General features: G+C 44.9%; 1 protein-coding gene across 1 annotated transcript in view; it reads left to right on the top strand.

Moving 5' to 3' along the window:
- The first annotated feature begins 2026 nt into the window (after window positions 1–2026).
- insc (INSC spindle orientation adaptor protein) overlaps window positions 2027–19511 on the top strand; it is an 87124-nt gene continuing 69639 nt past the window's right edge. Inside the window, exon 1 of the mRNA XM_033634218.2 lies at window positions 2027–2474. The gene's annotated coding sequence lies outside the window, so the exon portion shown is untranslated. The remainder of the gene's footprint in view (window positions 2475–19511) is intronic.

Raw genomic sequence — 19511 nt, 5'->3', positions numbered from 1 at the left:
CTGATTGGCTGACCGACCAGTTTCACAATACATGACGCGTTTCCTGCCGTAAAGCAGATTTTTTCCGCGAAATTTCGTCCCCAGTGGCAGAAGCTTATTGCAAAGATTGCAAAGCCACTAAGTAACCTATGTAAACACTGACAGTCTGATTTTACTGTGGACACTACCCTGTGCAACCCACATTATTTTCATCATGATATATTTAGGAAAAGATGCTGTCTGTTGCCTCTTTAAGCCATTAAAGCATGTCACCAAAATGTCTCTGCAGTTGACCAACAGGAAGTGACACTGTTTCCAAGATGAGCGTGGCCCAGGAGAGGTTTAGACGTAAACAAATGAGCATCCGTCTGATCGTCATAAAACCCATTGGTGATCTTTAATGCAGACGTCATGAACCATCAAAGGTCCTGATCTCACTCAGCTTTAAGTCTTAAAGGTCCATTAAACCGCCGCTTGCTGATATATTTTTATTTTATTTTTACTCATTGAAGATAACCTGCATGATCTGGTTTGGTTTATTCACTTTCTTGATAGAGCCAACAAAAAATTGTCATAGCTTAGTTTAGCTTAGCTTAGCTTAGCATAAAGACTGGAAGCAGGGGGGAAAGCTAGCCTGACCCTTTGGCCTAAAGAAAAGACACCGTAGTAATCAGTGAGCTTTAGAGGTGCAGGTTGCCAGTTGTGTTCACCTTTCACCAAGCTGGACCAGCTGTTCCCTTTGTCTCCAGGAAGCCAATTTTCATAGAGGCCCAACAGTGGTACTGCAGTTTCCAGGGTCTGTCACGTGATGCCATTGGGCAAAAAAAAAAAACTTTGCCCATTGACTCACATTGTGAATTGTGAAATCAGTGTATGATTTTTTTGAGTGTCACAAACCCGCAAAATGATTCCTCCCACTGGATTTGATCCAGTAACATTTGGAAAGTCTAGAAGAGCTGCAAGAGTAAATCATTTTATCCCCCTTCAAGTTAGCTGAGTGCTGAACAAGTCTGTAGTGCGCCTGTTCTATGGGCTCGATGATACAGAGGCAGCGCCGATCATCTGGGTAATTTCATACTGTGGAAACTGAGCTTTTTTCACTTCATGCACGACTGAGCCACTTTCACAGGAATGTCTCGCCTTCAGGGCTGTATCCAGGTCTCTTCACACATCCATGGTGTCCAGTCTTTATGCTAAGCTAAGCTAACCATCTTCTGGTTGGGGTACTCTTGGTGTGGAAATGTCTTTGCCGAAATGTAGAACTAGTCCTTTAAAGGATGAGGTCTGCCTGAGAATGACCTTCACACATTGCAATGCGTCTCTAAATGTGTTTCAGAGCGCTCTCAACTGTTGTATTTGCCAGGAAATGAGGTAAAAATTTGGAGGAAATTATCTGTTTACATTCAGATTGAAGCTAAAGCTAATATTTATTGACTCTATACAGTGTGACAGGCCCTTATGTGCTCGTGGGAGAGAGTGTGGCACCGCCCCCTTCACATAATCACATGATAATTATTCACTAAAGAATACGCCGTGATATTAACTGCAGTAACCCGGAGCAGCCGAGTCCTGCCCGTAATGGGAACCAGCCCACTGCCGTTTATATTTTCATTTTCCTTCCCCATTTTTAAAGCTCCCAATTTTTCCATAAGGTAGTCATTTCCAAGGCCGAGGTGAAACCAGACACCCGGGAGCGCTCGTGGTGAAGGTCCAGAAACAACACCAGGCCGGCCCGACATCCTCTCACCTTCCCCAGTCCCCCTCTCCGTCTTTGTGCGACTGTTTCTGGGAAGGTAAACACCTTTTCACCGTGTCACAGGGTGGATTTCATTCTGCTGCCATGGCAGTTCCTTCATCTCCCCCTCCTCTGTCCCTCCTCCTCCTCCCCCTCCTCCTCCTCCTCCTCCTCCTCCTCCCTCTGCTGCCACATCTGGAACCCAGCTCCTCATTTATTTATGTGGTCTGTGTTGTTTCTCTTTTTTCAGAGTCTTATTTAAAAGTCCTTTACCTTGTCTTGTTGGCAGTTTCTCTCCATCTGATGAGGTCTGCAATTACATCTGGCCATAACTGGTCACTCTGCAATTACACGGCCCACCACAGAATCCTTCTCCCCCTCCTCCGAGCAGCACCAGCGCTCATACGGCAGACCGAAATAGAATAGTTTCATGTCTGTTTGGACGGCGGCCCAGCTGAAACTATGCTCCGCTGCTTGACTGACAGTGGGATGTGGGCTTTTTTCTCCCCAAGAAAACCCTTTAAGGCCAGTCACGTTTAGACTGAGAGCAGTCCCACTCCAGCAGCCTGTGGTGGAGGTTGGACCAGCTGGGCTCCAGGACGACAGTGAGACACAGAGACGGAGTCACTGACAGAGAGGACAGACACAGAGACAGAGTGAAAGAGAGGACAGAGACAGACACAGAGTGAAGAAGACGAGAACCTTGAAGCTGAGACCATGAACCCTCGTGGGAACAGTTAACCTTTCAGTTGCTGACGGGGTAAGTTTGGAAACACTTTGGTCTGATCTGTGGGAACACTGAAATGATGCTGGGAGGAACGTTCAGAGTCTTTCAGATAAGTGTGACTTGAGCAGTGTGTAGTAACACAGTTGTCCACTGGGCTGAGTATTTTCTAATTGGTGATGCAGATGTTGTGCAAGGTGTTCCCACTGCTTTCAAACTCCTGCATTTAAATAGGGGAAACTTCATGGATGTTAAAGGCTTCTTGAGCAACATCCAGGTTTGTTTTTTTAATCACAGAAACCTTGAAGGTTTCTAAAGATGTCGGCAGCATTCTTACTTCAGAGCTTTAAAAAGGATAAAAGTGACAGTACTGATCATCTGGACTCTCAGATTCACACAAAACTCTTTTCACACTGTTACATTTAAGATGCTCTAGGGTTTTATATTACAGTATATCACTGTCGCCCCTAAAAAATTAGATGAAGCACAAAAAAACACTGTGTCACTGCAAAGTCACTCAGAATTCAACTAAACCTTGAATCAAAATCTAAAACCAGTGTGTTGCAGTAATGAAAGTAAAAATACATTAAAATTACTGACACAAAATGATCGGATTAGAGGCCGTACACATGCCTCGTTTTTTGCGACCTCAAATTCATTGTTTTCAGTGTAAACACGTTGCAGGTGCTCAAACACCAGAGCAATGCCGTCGTACCGCACATGCGTTCCTGAGCACCTATTTCACAGGGCGCGACAGTTTAGCTTTTGGAACGCAGTCATATGACGAGGACCAGCCAATAGGCTAGGTCAATAGGCTGAGATACTGTGCTTCTTGTGGTTGCTTAGTAACCTCAGATGTAACCGACCGCCGTGCTCTCGAAAACTGGCACAGAAAAGCTACAGGAGTAGCGCCCAGCGCCTGACCTTGTGTTTCTTCTAAGCAGGGTACAGCAGAGGTAGCTACTTTGGGGCTTCAGAGTTTCAGCTCCCATTAAATCATTTTGTCTCAGATGTCAAAGGGATGTAATCCAAATATATACCATACAACAAATCCCAGCCCAGGAGTCTCTCTGCTCCCACAGGATCAGTAAACTTTCTGTTGCTGCATATACACAGCTTTGACCTGTGGCCCTGGTGCTGGGGTTTGCGTCAGCTACATTCAAGTTGTGACAGTTGCTAACTGAAGGCCCTGGTGAAGTCGTCCTCTACAAGCCCACATGAACAGTGTGAAGCCAATTTGTCGTTGTGGCCAGAAGTTGAATTACATCTTCCTGGTCCATCACGTGATGTCATGAGGCCCCAAACTGACTTCATCCATAGACTCACATGGTGAAAGAGACGTCAGTGAATCAGTGGAGATGACTCGTTTCACTATCAGAATTTAATGTAATGAATGTGCTAACATTTGGAAAGTCTATAAGAGACAAACATTTAAATCATTTTATCCACATTCAAGTTAGCAGAGCGCAAACAGGAAGTTAGCCTCTCTGCTGTGCTTGGCTGCAGCTGGGAGAAATCTTCCTTGAGGGCTTTCTACCAGAAAGGGACCTCTTTGTTAAGGTTTGGAAAAAAGTCCTGGTTTGGGTTAAAATGAATAGATTTCTGTCAGAAAGGTCATTCTGGGAGAAAGCCTTCAAGGAAAACATCTTCCATGTGCCGCTCGGCTGCTCAGCCATCGTAAGTCTATAGTGTGGCGGCTCTGTGGACCCCAGGATGTGGAGGATCTGAGTAATTTCATACCACTCAAATACATCTTTCTTGGCTTCATGTGCCACTGAGTAATTTTAATAGGAATGAACGGGGCTCCGCCTCCAACACTGTATCCAGGTCCTTTTATACATCCATGGTCTCCTCGGGAGACAGAGGGACTGCAGGGTTTGCTAGCAGCTAACTGTTGTGGTCTGATAAACAGAGAGCGGACGGTAAGGAGGGGCTGAGTGCAGATCTGAAATGAATGAACTGTAGAGTTAAGACCAATATGACAGATTCAGTCCTGATACTGTAACAGGACGCCACAGTCAGTCTACAGGAAACACCTGACACGGGCAGGAAGGTCCAATCAGCTGTCAGAATGTCACTGTTAGCTGTTAGCTGTGAGACAGATCAGTGCAGCTGACATCAGGACTGCAGACACACTTTGCATTAGTTCAGTAAAATTCATGTGTTGCAAGGTTTGGATTTATACAACAGATCTTCACGTCTGCTCTGACGTCTGTACGGAGAACACTGAGCAGGTCGGGAGCAGCTGAACAATCTGTAAACACACCATGACATCACCTTTTAAATATGGCTGTACACATCCTGCGGAGATGCAGTAACGTTAGCTTTCACTACGAGTCTTTGTGTTTGTGTCCACCTGATGAATGTAAGTCCAATATTCACCCTCTGTTAGCTCTGTGTTTGGTCTCCACCAACTCCTGACAGATATATCTGTGTCTTTAGCGGCTGAATGTGATGATTGTATCTGCTGATGGGTGCAGTGCAGATAACGCACAGCTGCTTTACTGAAGCTTTTGTTTTAAAAGCAGCTGCTGTTGGAAATGATGAGAGCGCTGAGAGTGAAGCCGAACAGAGGAAGTTGTCGACTTTAAAACCAAAACTCTGAGCTGAAAGATGCTACAACAGTCAGGAGAGCTGCTCTGAACTGAGTCAGGTGATAAGATCATTTTACATCTCACACACTGATTCTGTCTGGTGTTCATATAAAGATACTGAGAGGTGCAGCTTTAAAGCCTTTACAGTTAAAGGACTGTACCAACTGACAGCAGGGTGACAGACAGTCATGTTTCTGTACACAGGTCTGTCTGATGCTAATGCAGCTACACATTTTCATTTTAAATCCAACACACTATCCATCAGCGTCCCGTCTGTGGGAACCTGCACTTGCCAATCGATGCCATCAAGATAAATGTGAAGGGTCCTTTGGGGAAACTGCTCACTGCTCTCAATCGGAAAATATTTTCTGTTTTTGTTCTGAGTCACGCTGGAGTGGCGTGCTGGAGCTGAGCGGCGTGCTGGAGCTGAGCGGCGTGCTGGAGCTGAGCGGCGTGGTGTCTGTTTAGAGTGGGCTGGTCTGGTTTGTGTGGGAGACGTTGGAAAACAACAAAGATTACAGTGATGATGAGGACACGGCGACCACATGTCTTTACTCCAGGCTTCTGTGTGTGTGATGTGGTGGAGGAGAAATGAGTGTGTTTGAGACAGAGACAATTAGAGATTACAGCAGAGGTGTGTCATTATCTTGCTCTGTATTTTCCTTCTTCTCTTTTTGCTCCTCAGTCTCAGTCTCAGTGTCCATCAGCTTCTCTTGAGGCAGTGAACCCTCACTGATGGGCTCTGATTGACATCACCTGTGTGCTCAGCGTTAACGCCTGAGTGGAAAAAGGTGCAGAGACTCTGAACACTGACATGAACTGAACTGAACAGTAAATATGTTTCAAAGACCAGAAGTAAATCTGCAGCCATGTTGTCATGTTGTCCCTATATAATTATGTGACAAACAACAACACAGAGCCAAGTACTCAGATATATAATTTAACTTGTTCCGGTTCCTGTTTTGTGTTCGATGTTTTTAGAGCAACATGTGAACGTTTTAATGTCTCAGCAGTTACTGTCATAAGATTCTGCTCAGACATTCATGTTCCCCAGAGGATAAATACAAACTTTATTTAACCAGAACAGGTCCCACTAAGATTAAAAATCTCTTTTCAAAGGTTGTCTTGGTTGAAACAGACAGACAGCAGCTCAAGATGAAAACAGGTGATTAATATCAGACACAAAACAGAACAGATAATACTGCTATATTAAACAGCAACGGGACAATGAGCCGTACAAGCCGTACAATGTATCCTCATACAACACTTCATATAATATCCTAAGAATCAGCTCCCCACGATTGATGGCACACACTATACGTAAAGTGAAAAAGGTAAGTAAGCTTCCATTGATTCATTTTGGAAAATAAATTTCTGTAGATTAGTGTTAGGACAGGGAAGTTATGCAGGGTTAGGGTTAGTAATTACAGTAGATTTGTTTTAGAAGAGATTTGTAGATTAGGGTTAGTAAAAGAAACATGGTGATGAATTACCTTAATAACTTCGGTGATTCTCCGACTTTCCATCTGGAGCCATAATCACATCAAAATTTAACTTGTCTAATACTTTGATTTACGACCTGTGAAACTTACGACATTCTTATCATAGCTGTACTTTGTGTTTACTGCTGTTTAGCTAATGTTAGCATGCTTAAATAAGATGGTGAACATGGTCACCATTACACCTGGCAGTGGCATGTTTGCATTGTCTGTAGACCCTTTCACACTGTCTGTTCAAGGTGGGACTCTCACACCATTATGCTCTGTGAAAAAGGTACAATCACAGAATGGGTCGTGTCACCTTTAAGTCGGCAGTGGTGGTAGCAGCAGCAACGAGACGACGTCTGCATAAACAGGATGGGTCTGACACTTTGACGACTTGCTGTGTGTGTGACCCACTGCAGGAGATGTAAAAAGCAGCTGTTAGCAGTTAGCAGCTAACGTAAAGAAGAAGAACAGCAGTTGTTAGCAGTTAGAAGCTAACTCAAAGAAGAACAGTAGCTGCTAGCAGTTAGCAGCTAACTCAAAGAAGAAGAACAGCAGCAGCTGTTAGCGGTTAGCAGCTAACAAACAATGAGGTCCAGGAGCTCCTTACCCTCGGAGCAGAGGACGAGATCAGCCGCCATATAACAGGGACGCTAAATGATTGTTATTGACATGTGATTTCATTGTTGTTGTTTATAAAGAGCTGCTGTCACATATGTTATATGTCACACTAGAGGCCGACGCTGTTGTGTTACATGTCACACCTCTTTAGATTATGGAGCGTTGTCTGGTTGTCTCTGAAAAGCAAAAGGAGGACCTCTGTGACGTTAAAGACACAAAAACACAATAAGAATGAGCTGAAACATCGTCAGTGTTTCGCTCTGGTCGGCCTGTTTTGACCCCGACACAGTAGCTATTCCTGTATTTGGTGACTGATGACATCACACTAACCCTAACCCTGGTGCTGTTTGGGTCCAAAAATAACCTTTGTGAGAATGTGATTGTTGCGTTCATCACTCTCACAGTAAATGATAGCTTAGCATCAGTTGTAAAGAAAAAGAGCTTCAAACTGAGCGGTGCATTTAGCTACGACGACCACTTCCTGTAAACATCTGCCGAGCTCCTCTGTCTAATAATACGGAACGGTTGGGGATAAATCCAGCAGCATCCTGCCTGGTGAACAGCTGAGGAGGGCGTAGCTAGCGTGGTTAACATGAACCACGGGTGCAGGTGTGGCCGTCACTGTGCTGTCACACTGTTTAATTAGGTTTCTCCTCCTTGGCGGGCGGAGGGGCAGAGGCTGTCAGGGTTTCCATCTCTGCTGAGTCTCACCCACAGTCATTGTCTGAGACATTCAGAGTTTACAGACTATCACTGAGGGTGTGACTGAACCGTGACACCGCAGCTAAAGTAGGAAACACGAAGCTGAACTTGGCTCCACACACGTCTGGTTTTCAGGAGTTGAGTCGAAGCATTGTGAAGTCAGACCAGTGTTCACACAGAACTGGTTTAACATGAAGACTTGGTTCAGTCGTCAGAGACAGAGGTCAGTTCGTCCTCTACAGCTGCTGCTTTGATAAGGTCCCACAGTGTGAGCTGGACGCTGCAGGCCTCCGTCCCTCGCTGTCAGCAGCGTCTCTCTCCTGGCTGAGGTTGTTTCTTTGTGTCTGTGAGTCAGGGCCGGCTCATCTTGGTTCTCCTCCTACGACTCTGCTGCTCCCCACAAGCCATTTCTCACACAGTGACGGGTTCGATCCAGATGCCCACGAACTGTGTTTACCTCAGGGAAACAACTGTGTCACATTTATTCTCTTTCAACTACTCTGTTACAGAAAATGAATGAATGAATGAATGAATGAATGATGAACACAGTGTTTAGCCTCTGACTGACTGACTCAGTGATGAAGCTGAGTCCCGTGACAGATGTGGTACATTCCTACACACACATGGCGACAACAACAACATCAGTGGCTCGGGCTGCTGCCTTTGAGGTGCTGACCTTTGACCTCGGTGGAGTCCAGACAACATCTTCCTCCACATGGAGCCAGCTGCTCGTCTCTGACATTCATCACTTTTTACAGCCTCTGTGATCAAAGACAGTTCAGTGAAAGTTAAAATCAGAAGCTGATTCAAACATTCGTTCATCCAAAGAATCAAATGTTTCACAATAAACATTAAAATTAAACTGCTGGAGATTTAGGACTCAAACCTTCTTCGCTGACACAGTTTAAATAAAGCTGGACTGCAGCGTGATGCCTGGATGAGAACATCCCATGTTAATGTGTCAGATTATGGCCGCTGCACGTGTCACGTGTTCATCTTTGACACCACTGTATCGTGGGTAACTGTGAGTGTGGACATTTGAGTGAGATGGCGTTCATGACTCAGTGGAGGCTCCTTCTTCAAAGTGGGGACTCAATTAGGAGAGTGCAGGTATAAATTTTTGCGTAGGTGGGCCGAATATGGCAGCCACCGAGGGGCCCGAGGCTGGGAAATAAATCAATATGAGACCGGTTGAATTAGAGCGTCAGCTCAGAGCTCCTCCTGCGCTGACCTCCTTTCCTTCTCCTTCCATCTTCATCTGCTAATTGGAGGGAGGTCACGGCTCTGTGGGCTTCAGTCTGTTTATCTGTCACTGCCATGTTTGCTCTGTGGCTCTCGTTACGGTTCATTGGGGAGATCATGAGAGGAAATGGAGGCTTCAGTTTGCTCTGTGATTCACAAGCTCATTGCTCCCTCCTCCTCCTCCTCCTCCTCCTCCTCCTCCTAGTTGGAGCCGCGCCTCGTTTTCAAACTGTATGGTTTGACTAAAATGAACAATGACAGCAATATAGTCCACGATGAGCAGCGCTAAAATCAACCTGCGTAGTTGTCCCTCCATTGTGACATTAGAAAGTGTCACATTTATCTTGCAAGTGTCCTCTTCTTCAACGTTTGCTTTACTTCCTGGATTTTTCCCACATGGAAATTCTGACCAATCAAGAGCAGCTTTCTCACACAAGGCATTTGATCTGGTCCTCTTGTAAATGCTGCCGTGAGAACACCAACCAACTCTAGGCAATTATACAACTTTGGAACAACATGAGTCCCTGATTCAGACCAGAGGAGACCACTCTAGGGCTGACAGCAGCCTCACAGGTCGAGGGGAAGTGTTCAAAGTCCCAGTTTTGTCTGACCAACAACCAAAAACCAAAATATATTTAAGTTACAATGATATTAATGTAAAAAAGAACAAATCCTCACATTTAACATGAGAATATTTATTTTTGCATGAAAAAATACTAAAACAATTAAAGTACTTGATGAATTTTCTGTTGATGAGTTACTTTATACTTTAGACAATGTAAATTGACCCTTTTTGGATTTTTCCTCACTGCACACGACTTTATTTATTTATTGTCATTTGGTTGACTGAACTTATGAAAATAAATTCAATTCAATTTTATTTATAAAGCCCAATATCACAAATCACAATTTGCCTCACAGGGCTTTACAGCATACGACATCCCTCTGTCCTTATGACCCTCACAGCTGATCAGGAAAAACTCCCCAAAAAAAAACCCTTTAACAGGGAAAAAACTAAACCATGGTTTAAAGAGAGGGAATAACTGTCAGGAGTTACCTCTGTCACCTCTCTGATATCTGACGTTGAAATCAGCTTCGTTCAGTGTTTATTTCTGAGGATATTGTGTGTGTCTGAAATGAGACATGGCCGACTGTTTTCAGACCTAATTACCCAGAAATCTCTCTGTGTTTACTTTTCGTGCCTGAGGTGCAGAAAATAGCATTTGTTTTTTTGAAGTGCCACGTGTGTTCTCACTGCAGCTTTTCCTGCATACCTTGTGATTTCTGCAGCAGATATTTACTTATCACTCTGACCATGTGTGTCCCATTTACCCTGCATGAGCCGTCTGCTCAGCGCTCAACAACAGGCGCAGGGAAACGCCTTAAATAACTCCACCCTGCCCTGAGCTGGTGCCGGCATTACTCCGTTCAGATGTGAGTGCTGGACGAATCCTCCACCCCTGATTCTTCTCCTCTCAACACACACACACACACACACACACACACATGGACCCAGCCCACCTAATTTACTCCCACCTCCTAATGTCAAACAGCTGTAGAGTTGACTTGCTGCTGTTACGTCCTCTTCCCGCTCTGCTCTCCTTTTCTGTGTGGCCCCAAATATCAGGTCACTCAGGAGCCCAAATCAGAACCCAGTATCTGTCCAGGTTTATTTATGATCCGCCTGTTGGATCTGAGGTCATGGATTTACATTGAAGGTGCGTGTGGGCGGAGATGGATAGACAGACAGCTGGCTATAAATCGTGCGTATGGATCGTGGTAGACGGCAGTGTTTTCAGCGGCCTGCGCTCTCTGACATGTAAAGGTGGGCCGTAACTGGGCCGATGCCATTTCCAAGGCACTCCATCTAACTGAAGGAGCTGCACGACATAAATGCCACTGACGTCAGTTTCCCTGTGACTGACAGGAAGAAAATCAGGCAGCGATTGCGAGGCTTCAGAGCTGCAGCTGCTGACGGGAATCCGCTTCAAAGGATTGCTTTGGCGTCGTGCCTGACGTCCAACCTGGAGGCTGGTTTCTCAGGAAGTTAACCCTGAAGCTTGGGACACAATGTTCAGGACAGAAAAGCAGCAGACCTGCTCTGTGCTGAGATCACTGGAGATACAGAACATTAACAAGAGTGTTTAGTTCAGCTAAAATTAAAAAGAATAAGAGAAGACAGGCAAAACAGCAACTTTAATAAAAACAGCTTCATCAAAATCACCAGCTGGTGTCAAAACCCCCTCCTTGATGTTCCACCTGACAGTCAGGCAGATTCCTCACAGACTTTTTGTTGTAAAATAAACCTGTTGAGTTGTTTTTATGGAGCGTTCTCATTGAGGGAAGCTGAGAGGTCTCGCTGTTTTATAGAGAACTCATACTGAGTCTTCCTCCAGAGTCTCTGGGAGTTGCTGATGGTGCCTGGAAGAAATGTACTGTGGAGTTTAAGATGATTTTACACTCATCCTCTAGGGGGCGTCGTCACTGCTACTGGCTTTAAATTCATGCTTTATGGAATGGCAACTACAGTTGGGTTAAAGGAATACTTCACCCCCCAACGACCACGTGTAAATCAGTTATCTCGTGTTACATCGGATACTTGAAAAAAAAAAACATTTTCTCGCATGCCTCCGATAAACAAAGATTACAAACATGGAGTCACATGAGGCGGCATTTCACTATTCTACCTTGGTTTTTTAAAGATTAGTTCGGACTCACCAGAGTCACACAGTTACACAAACAAACAAACAAACCAAGTGATCAGGCTGTCTGCTCTGTTTTTAAGGTTTTCTACAAAAAGTCATTTTCTAGAAAACACTAATGAATGTATAATCCACACATTTGGGAAAGTTGCATTCACGTTACCGATGCACTGACGAGAGTACAGACTAAAGAAGGAAGTTTGGAGGTTAAGGTGGTGGATGGGTCACAGAACACTTTTCCCAGAAGACCAGTGTTTTCAGATCAGTGTGAACTTTGAGTCATTTTAAGGTTCATCATCACCATGTTTCTTTTCCTAAAACTATCCTCTGTAACTTCATGTTCAGGATGCACTGTCATTCATGGGAGCTAATCTGTAGGATATCATACAAGCCTGATCGATGGAGGCAGCTCCTGTGTTCAGTGAGGTACAATTACTGTTTTTGTCAGTGGAGTCTTGAAGAGATGACAGATGAGTCTACTGTCAGTTGGAAAGGTCTGTTTGTGAAGAACTGAGCATCTGACAATGAGACTTGGGTTATTGTGCACGAGCTGTGAACTGATGTTGTGGTACGAGGCCCCCGTTTACTTCAATTCATCAAGACTTGCTGTGTGGGAGGAATAAAGTTTCCTTCACTAACACAGGGTGGGTAACTGATACTCAGATGGTCGTTGGGGGGGGGGGCGGGGGGGGGATATTCCTCTCAGGTCAGGGGCAGGTTGTAGTTATAGGAGATAATTTACAGCTCAGGGTGGTCTGGGACTCGGCAGATAAAAACCTTGGCTCTGCTTTGGGAAAGACGGTTAATAAAAATCCACCCATTAACTGCAGGTCTGTGACAGGAAGCAAACTCCAGACTCCTACATTAATTCCACACATGACTGTCCCCCTTACCTTCCACCTCGCTACATGTAGGGCACGCCACTTTCTGTGTTGGCACTGGATGTAAATTATGAGGTGCAGAATTTTCCAGTGTGGACATAATTCCTCAGGACGCTGGGCTGCACGCCAGTGTCAGGTTTATATCCTCTCTGCACGGGTCACATGATGTCACATGGACCAGCACTGAGACCCAGTGCCCCGTCATGCTGCCATGGGTCTACACCCGTGTGTTACAGTTGTGTGTCTTGATTCAGCGACATGTCAGACACTCACCTCTGCATCATCAGAGAAACATGAGTTCTGTTGGAGTTGTCCAGCCTGTACGTCCAGGTGTCTCAAAACCATCTCAGGACCCTTCGACTGGTCTGATGATGATGATGATGATGATGATGATGATGAGCCTCTGGGCTGAGACTTCCTGTTCCATATGCAAGTCATTTCAGCTAAAATCAAGATATTTGCAGATGATATCCGATGGGTTCTGAGACTGCATTTCGGCCGCTGTGTTCTGTTTCTTCACACGGACTGTTTACTTGCTGCCACACATGGTTTGTTGTTATGACTATAAGAAAGAAACCCGGGTGTTTCCAGTACCAACACTTTGTCCCTTAAATACACCTGCAGCAGGGCAGGAACAGTTCACAGTATTCATGGTTCAGTTTGATACGACACAGCGGAGTCACAGTTTGTTTTTGATACAGTGAAAAAGAAGAATTAGCAGAGAGATGCTCTTGGTTTTTATCTCAGTAGTTATTTTGGTGAATTTGTGGTCGATGTCATCTTTAAGTTCATTTCTCATTCTGGTTGTAATTTTATCTTTGACGAATCTCAGGTCTGATTTCAGTTTGTTCTGCATGATCTGAATCTGTTTGCCGACGCCATCCAGGCTGGTCTGAGACACCGCCGTGGTGTCGTTAGCTTCAGGTGTTAGCATGGTCTTTCCGTCGCTCGGGCAGCTTGACCTTAGTTGTCTGTGTTTTTCTCAGTCTTTGTTTTAGTTGTACCTCAGCTCATTCTCAGGGTTTTTGAGCCCATCTGTGTTTGTCTAGTTTTGGTGGAGTCAGTTGTGTTGGTGTGAGGGAGCTCTAAAGTCTGATCTCTATTTTTTACATGTGATGCTGAGTTTTACCTGAGTGACCTGTTACTGCTGATCTCAGAGCTCACTGCATCAGTGTTGTTTCTGTCAGCCCACTGTGCGTCAGCTGTACTGTCCCTCTGGGTTAGCTCCTGACGAGAGCCTGTGGCTGAGCGTCGGCTGGTTCTTTAGCTCGGTGTGTTTTTATCCAACACTCTGTCTCCTCATAATTCACAGTGAAACCAACGTGGCTCCAAACAGCAGACCTGTCGGTTATCAGAGGGTCTTCTGTGTCTGGTCTGGTGATGGTGTTACTAGCCATCTTGTAAGGAGCTAGCGTAGCGTAGCATCCCTCCCAGTGTGTCTGACTGCAGTGAAATGTTATGGTTTGGGTGCGAGCTAACAGAACAATTCAACATATTGTATATAACATATTTGTAGTGCGTACCTAACCAAAGCCTCGTACCAAACAGTTCAGTATGAATATGTGTATTTTTACGCCCCTCAGGCTGTTCCTATAAAAAGTCGTACATATCTTGCATGTTTTTAAAGACTGTGATCACATGCCCCATGTGCTGACGGCAGTAAACAAGGAAGGTAGGTTGGGGTGGAGGATGGGTCACAGACTTTTGCCTGGAGTCACGTGTTCAGATCAGTGTGAACTCTGACTCATTTTAAGGTACGTCGTCACCATGTTCCTTTTCCTAAACCGAACCTCAGTAACTGTACGTTAAGGACGCAACATCATTCATGGGCCGAAAATTCATAGGATATCATACGAACTGTTCTATGAAAAAACATTGCACCTTAAAATGAGAGTTAAAACCATGTGCAACACATAACCTGATGATAACCACCGTACCTGTAACACTTTATATCTAGATTCTCTTTTTGTTACTGCTTGTACGATGTTATTATAATTTATACATACAGTGTTTTAGTGGTTGGAGGGAGAGTGTGCCCTGAGTCTGTAATAAAGGTTAATGTGACAGATAATCACGTTGACCCTTGAACCTTGTGGACACCAGAGAGTCCTGACCTGGTGTGTCTGTGTGTGTGTGTGTGTGTGTGTGTGTGTGTGTGTGTGTGTTGTGCAACATATCCTTGACTCTAATGCACAAACATGATTAAACTTGATGGTGTTTATTTCTGTGAGTGTTTCAGCTCCTCCAGGCCCCTGAATGTTATTCTGTGCACGAACCCTCGATACTTTTCAGGGACAGCGGCCACATATTTCATGACACTGTGGTTCAATCTGAGCTGTGTTTAGATTTGAGTTTTGGCTCAGAGTCCTGCGTTGACTTAATCTTGTGACAAAGGCCCAGTCAGTCCAAACCACAGGTTCTCAGATGGATGCAGTTGTGTCTCCTGGTTTTAACCTCAGTGTTTGTTGACACTCGGCACCGAGGTGACTCAGCTGATGTTTCAGAGGAGAGAAGAAGGCCAGACGATTCTTCAACTCTGATTTGGTTTCCCCCTCGTCTTTGCCACGAGGACGGTGTCTCAGCCAGTTGTGTTCAGTTTGTGAGGCGGGTGTGGTAAAGGTTAGGTCATACATGACAACACCCATCAACTCTGTTATTTTGAACACCACGCTGAGCTGTGACTGGTTTCTTTTTCAGTGGTGTCTCTTCTGTTTTTAATGTCAGTAAAACTCAGTGAAACTAAATGAAGTTTTTAGGTATAAACACCTGTGAGGCCGGCTGTGTGAGGAGCGTGACCTGCTGCAGGGTGACGACAGAGCACTGTGTGAGCAGCGTGTGTCAGGTGTCTCTGGCTGATTATGGTTGTATACTCTGCTTTTACCTGACCGCGCTGTGAGCCTGTCTCCAATTATGTCAGTGTGACTCCCTGTTAGCCATGTGCTGTGTGTCCGTGTGTGTTTCTCTCTGCAGGCCTGGCTCATTCATTATTAAGCAGCTCCTGATGTTGTGCTGGCCGTTGCTGCTCCGGTGTCAGGTACCCTCCACTGAACCACACCGAGCCAGGATCCAGTTCCAGGAGCTGCTCCTGCAGCCGCTCAGCTCCAAACCCTCGTTAGCTCTGGATCTTATTTATCTGACCAACTGTCGATGGAACTAGAAAACTTAAAATGCATTTGGATATTTCTCTTGGCGTGACGTTGGGGCAGTTTGAGCTCTCAGGAGGTACGGTGCTGCTATCATGTTATTTTTTTCTTGAAAATGAGAATTACGGGTTCTTTTATAGCTGATCATAAAGAACCAGGGCAACAGTGTGTTCACTTCAGCAGACTTGTGGTGAAGCTGTGATATTTATGCAGCTGAATTTCATTTTTTGCGGAACAAAATGTGTCTGAGGCTCCTCTGGTGCGTGAGGGAGGAGGAGCTGAAGTGTAAGTGCTATCAGTCGTAGCGATCTGTCCTCTTTTATTAGTGTGACATTCAGCAGGGCAGCTGGTTTTATCCCGTGGTCGAGGTTACAGGTCTGTGTGTGCAACATGACCCCGTCTGATCTCATCTGCAGAACTGAAGCCCGTTTAACTTCCATATTATTATGCCAGAGGAAAGAATGCTCCCAGACCCAAATAGAAAGCTCAGTTTTTGGCCTTACAAGGGAATATTCTCTTTTGGTCCAGTCAGTGGACGGGGACATTTTCATCTCCCAAACTGGTGCACACAGAGACAGCAGGGCCAGTATGGACAGGCCCAGTCTCTAGTTAACCTTTAATAGACTGTGTTCACTGCATGAACTGCTATAGATGTAGACCCTTTAACTTTTTGTGAACTACGTGATGTTTTTGGTGGGCGGGGCTTAGCTGGAGGCAAAACAGTTCTCCACAGACATTAGCTAGCGCTAGCTAACAAGTTCTGTTGTCTTGTTTTAGACGATGGAGGAAGATGATGTGAGTGGTGCGTTCAGAAACACTCATTGTGAGTGTGGGAGCGCACTCTGACACAAACTGGAGCGTTGATAAATTGGGAGCGCTGTCTGAATGTAGCGTTGGGTTATCCAGAGCAGCGCACTCTCAGAGTGGCAGAGCGCACTCTGGACACTCTGTCTGTGGAGACGGAGCAGCAGAGCGCCGAGCGGAGTGAATGTGTGATTAACTTAACCGTTGGTTCATTCATGTAGAAATATAACGCTGCGTTTCTTCCACCAACAGGGCTCTCATTTTAGTGTAGAGCGTCAGACTGAATTTACCAACGCACCATGTCAGGTCACTCACTCTCCGGGACCGCCAGTGTTACTGGAATAAGTAAACACTGACCAACGGGACCAGACTGGCCGACCCGTATGCTCTCACTCAGTGGATGGATGATGTCACAGGAAGCCAATCTTACAAAGGAGGACCACACTTGTTTGTTTTGCTATGGAAGCTAACGTTAGCTAATGTGCTAAAAAGTTAGCGTTGCAGAGAAATCCAATCTTCCTCTTAATCCCTCCCCAGTTTCTGATGAGGTGGACATGATAACCCTTAATACACATAACCTTATTCATCCCTACAACAGGAAATACTTTTTCCCTAACCTGATATGAAGTGTGCGCTGCACATGTGAGCATTTTTGATGATGGCCTCCGTCCAGTCCTTTGGTCTTATCACATTTAACCATAGTTGTCTTTGTTTTTGTTGACGGGCAGTGGCGGCTGGTTTTGAGCCATGACTCCTTCTATTCTGGCTCCCAATAACACAACAAGACAAACACATTTTAACACTCCTGTGGAGCCTACAGCCCTGTGGGGGAGAGGCAGGTTTTGCCTCCAGGTGATGACATGATGTCATCTTTATAAAAGGGTCTATACATGTGTCTGTTTGCTGCTGTCATCAAGTTGTAGATGAGACGTCTGTTAACCTTTTGAACTGCAGCAGAATGACTCCTCTTGTTGAGCTGTGTCTCTAAATGTGCAGTGCACAGTAGTGTCTGTTTCCTGCCTGATTGCAGCTTTAAAGAGAAAGAAAACTTTTATTCCTATAAAACAGAGACGAGTTCACCACAGTGAGCTGCTCCTGCTTCGCCCTGAGCTCCAGAGTACGTCGTGGTAACAGTGGATGGATGCAGTGTGACTGACAGAAGTACAATGGGAGTAAAACTGTGGTTGTGCTGTCAGGTGCACTGTCAGGGGAGCATTTCACATGTCAGCCGAGTCCATCTCGTCTGTGGAGGCTGCTGTCAGACGCTGAACAATAAGCGGCTCTCTCCTGCTCCCAGATGGATTTATAAAGTCAGGAAGACTTAAATGATCCATTAAGGAGTCATCCTCAGCGCAGCATCCACCCTCGCTTCCCTGCGCTGTTTAACTTTATAACACTTTCATCTCAGAACTATTTCAGCCCTGTGCCGTCGCTACAGAAACTTTAGGTAACCTCTGATTCACCCATCGTCCCGTTCAAACTTTAACCTCCCTGTAAACTGCTGAGCGGATGACTCACACTGACCACTCATCAATACACTGTATACACACTGGAGTCTGTCTCATTCCTACTGAAACACAGTTTACTCCACAGCTGCACTTTATTTGGCTCTGTGTCTGGTGTGAGTCTTAATAACCTGCACATCTCCTGCTACACGGTCAGTCGCTCACAGACACAGGTGTGTTTGTGTGAATCTAAAGGTGCAGTAATCAAAGCAATATAATGCAGTCCAGTGAAGTTTTTATTTATTGTATTTGTTGTCACGATAGATGGATATAAAAATAATGGACGTAACCCCTGTGATCTCACCTACTGGTGATGATGATTCATAATTAATACATTATCTACCTATCTAATTTATTTTATATACAGTAATATTCATACTGGTTTAAATAAATAATTTGATTGTATTTCCTGATCTTTGCTGTGCAACAGTTGTTGTTATGTGAAAGAAATTAAAGGCCTGTCCCAAATATCGGCCTGTTGATTTAAATGTTTTAAGCAAATAATAGCCCGGCGTGCTAACTGAAGTTTAACAGAAGTGTGTTTTAATGTCTTGTTCCAGTGAGTTAATGCTTAAGTTGTCGTACCTCTGGTTTCATGTTAAATTAAGACAGTTGGATCAAAGCAGGTTGAATTGACTTCGTAAAAACAGGAACATCATTCGGATCAGATCAGTGACCAGTAGGTTAAACACCGGCCCGTGAATAGATAACTTTCACTTAACATTTGTGTATTTCTGAGGCGTCTTTGTCTCGACAGCAGGCAGTGGGGAGCTGAGAGGAAAGACAGGGACAGAGAGTATAGATGACGGCGGTGGTCCTGAATCAGACTCGAATGCAGTACATTAAAGTGGTCTTAGACATCTTGACACCTGAGACACCAGAAAGCAACATATTATATTCAGATATAAAGATGTCAGATGTATAGATATAATATTCAACAAATATTCAGATGACGGCAGTGTGGCTGATTGGAGAGCAAAATCGTAGTCAGTGTTTGTTCGCTTTGCTGAAGTTTACTAAAACCAGACTCCATGGAGATACCGGCCGGCTCCTCTTGACTCTGAACTCTTACAGTAACCTGAACTTCTGCTGTTTAATAAATATTGAATAAACTCTGAGGAACCCATCAGCTGTATTTAGAGAGCTGCTCATGTTACAGGAGTGTTTGCACAGTGCTGTGTTGTCACCTACTTTACCCACAAATCCATCTCCTATATTTCCACTGGTCGTTTCCTCCTCTTCCTTCTCAACTCTTTCAGTCTCCGTCCCAAACATCGTGGAGCCACCATCTATAGTAAAAATATATGGAAACAGGAACGGTGCACATTTATTCCTGACATCACAGTGTGTCACACTCAAACTGTGACGCTCCTGGCGCTGCTGTCACCATCACCA

Source organism: Epinephelus lanceolatus, chromosome 5 (genome assembly GCF_041903045.1).
Source record: "Epinephelus lanceolatus isolate andai-2023 chromosome 5, ASM4190304v1, whole genome shotgun sequence".
Classification (NCBI taxonomy): domain Eukaryota; kingdom Metazoa; phylum Chordata; class Actinopteri; order Perciformes; family Serranidae; genus Epinephelus; species Epinephelus lanceolatus.
The sequence above is the reverse complement of the archived record's forward strand: the minus strand, read 5'-3'. Positions and strand labels throughout refer to the sequence as shown.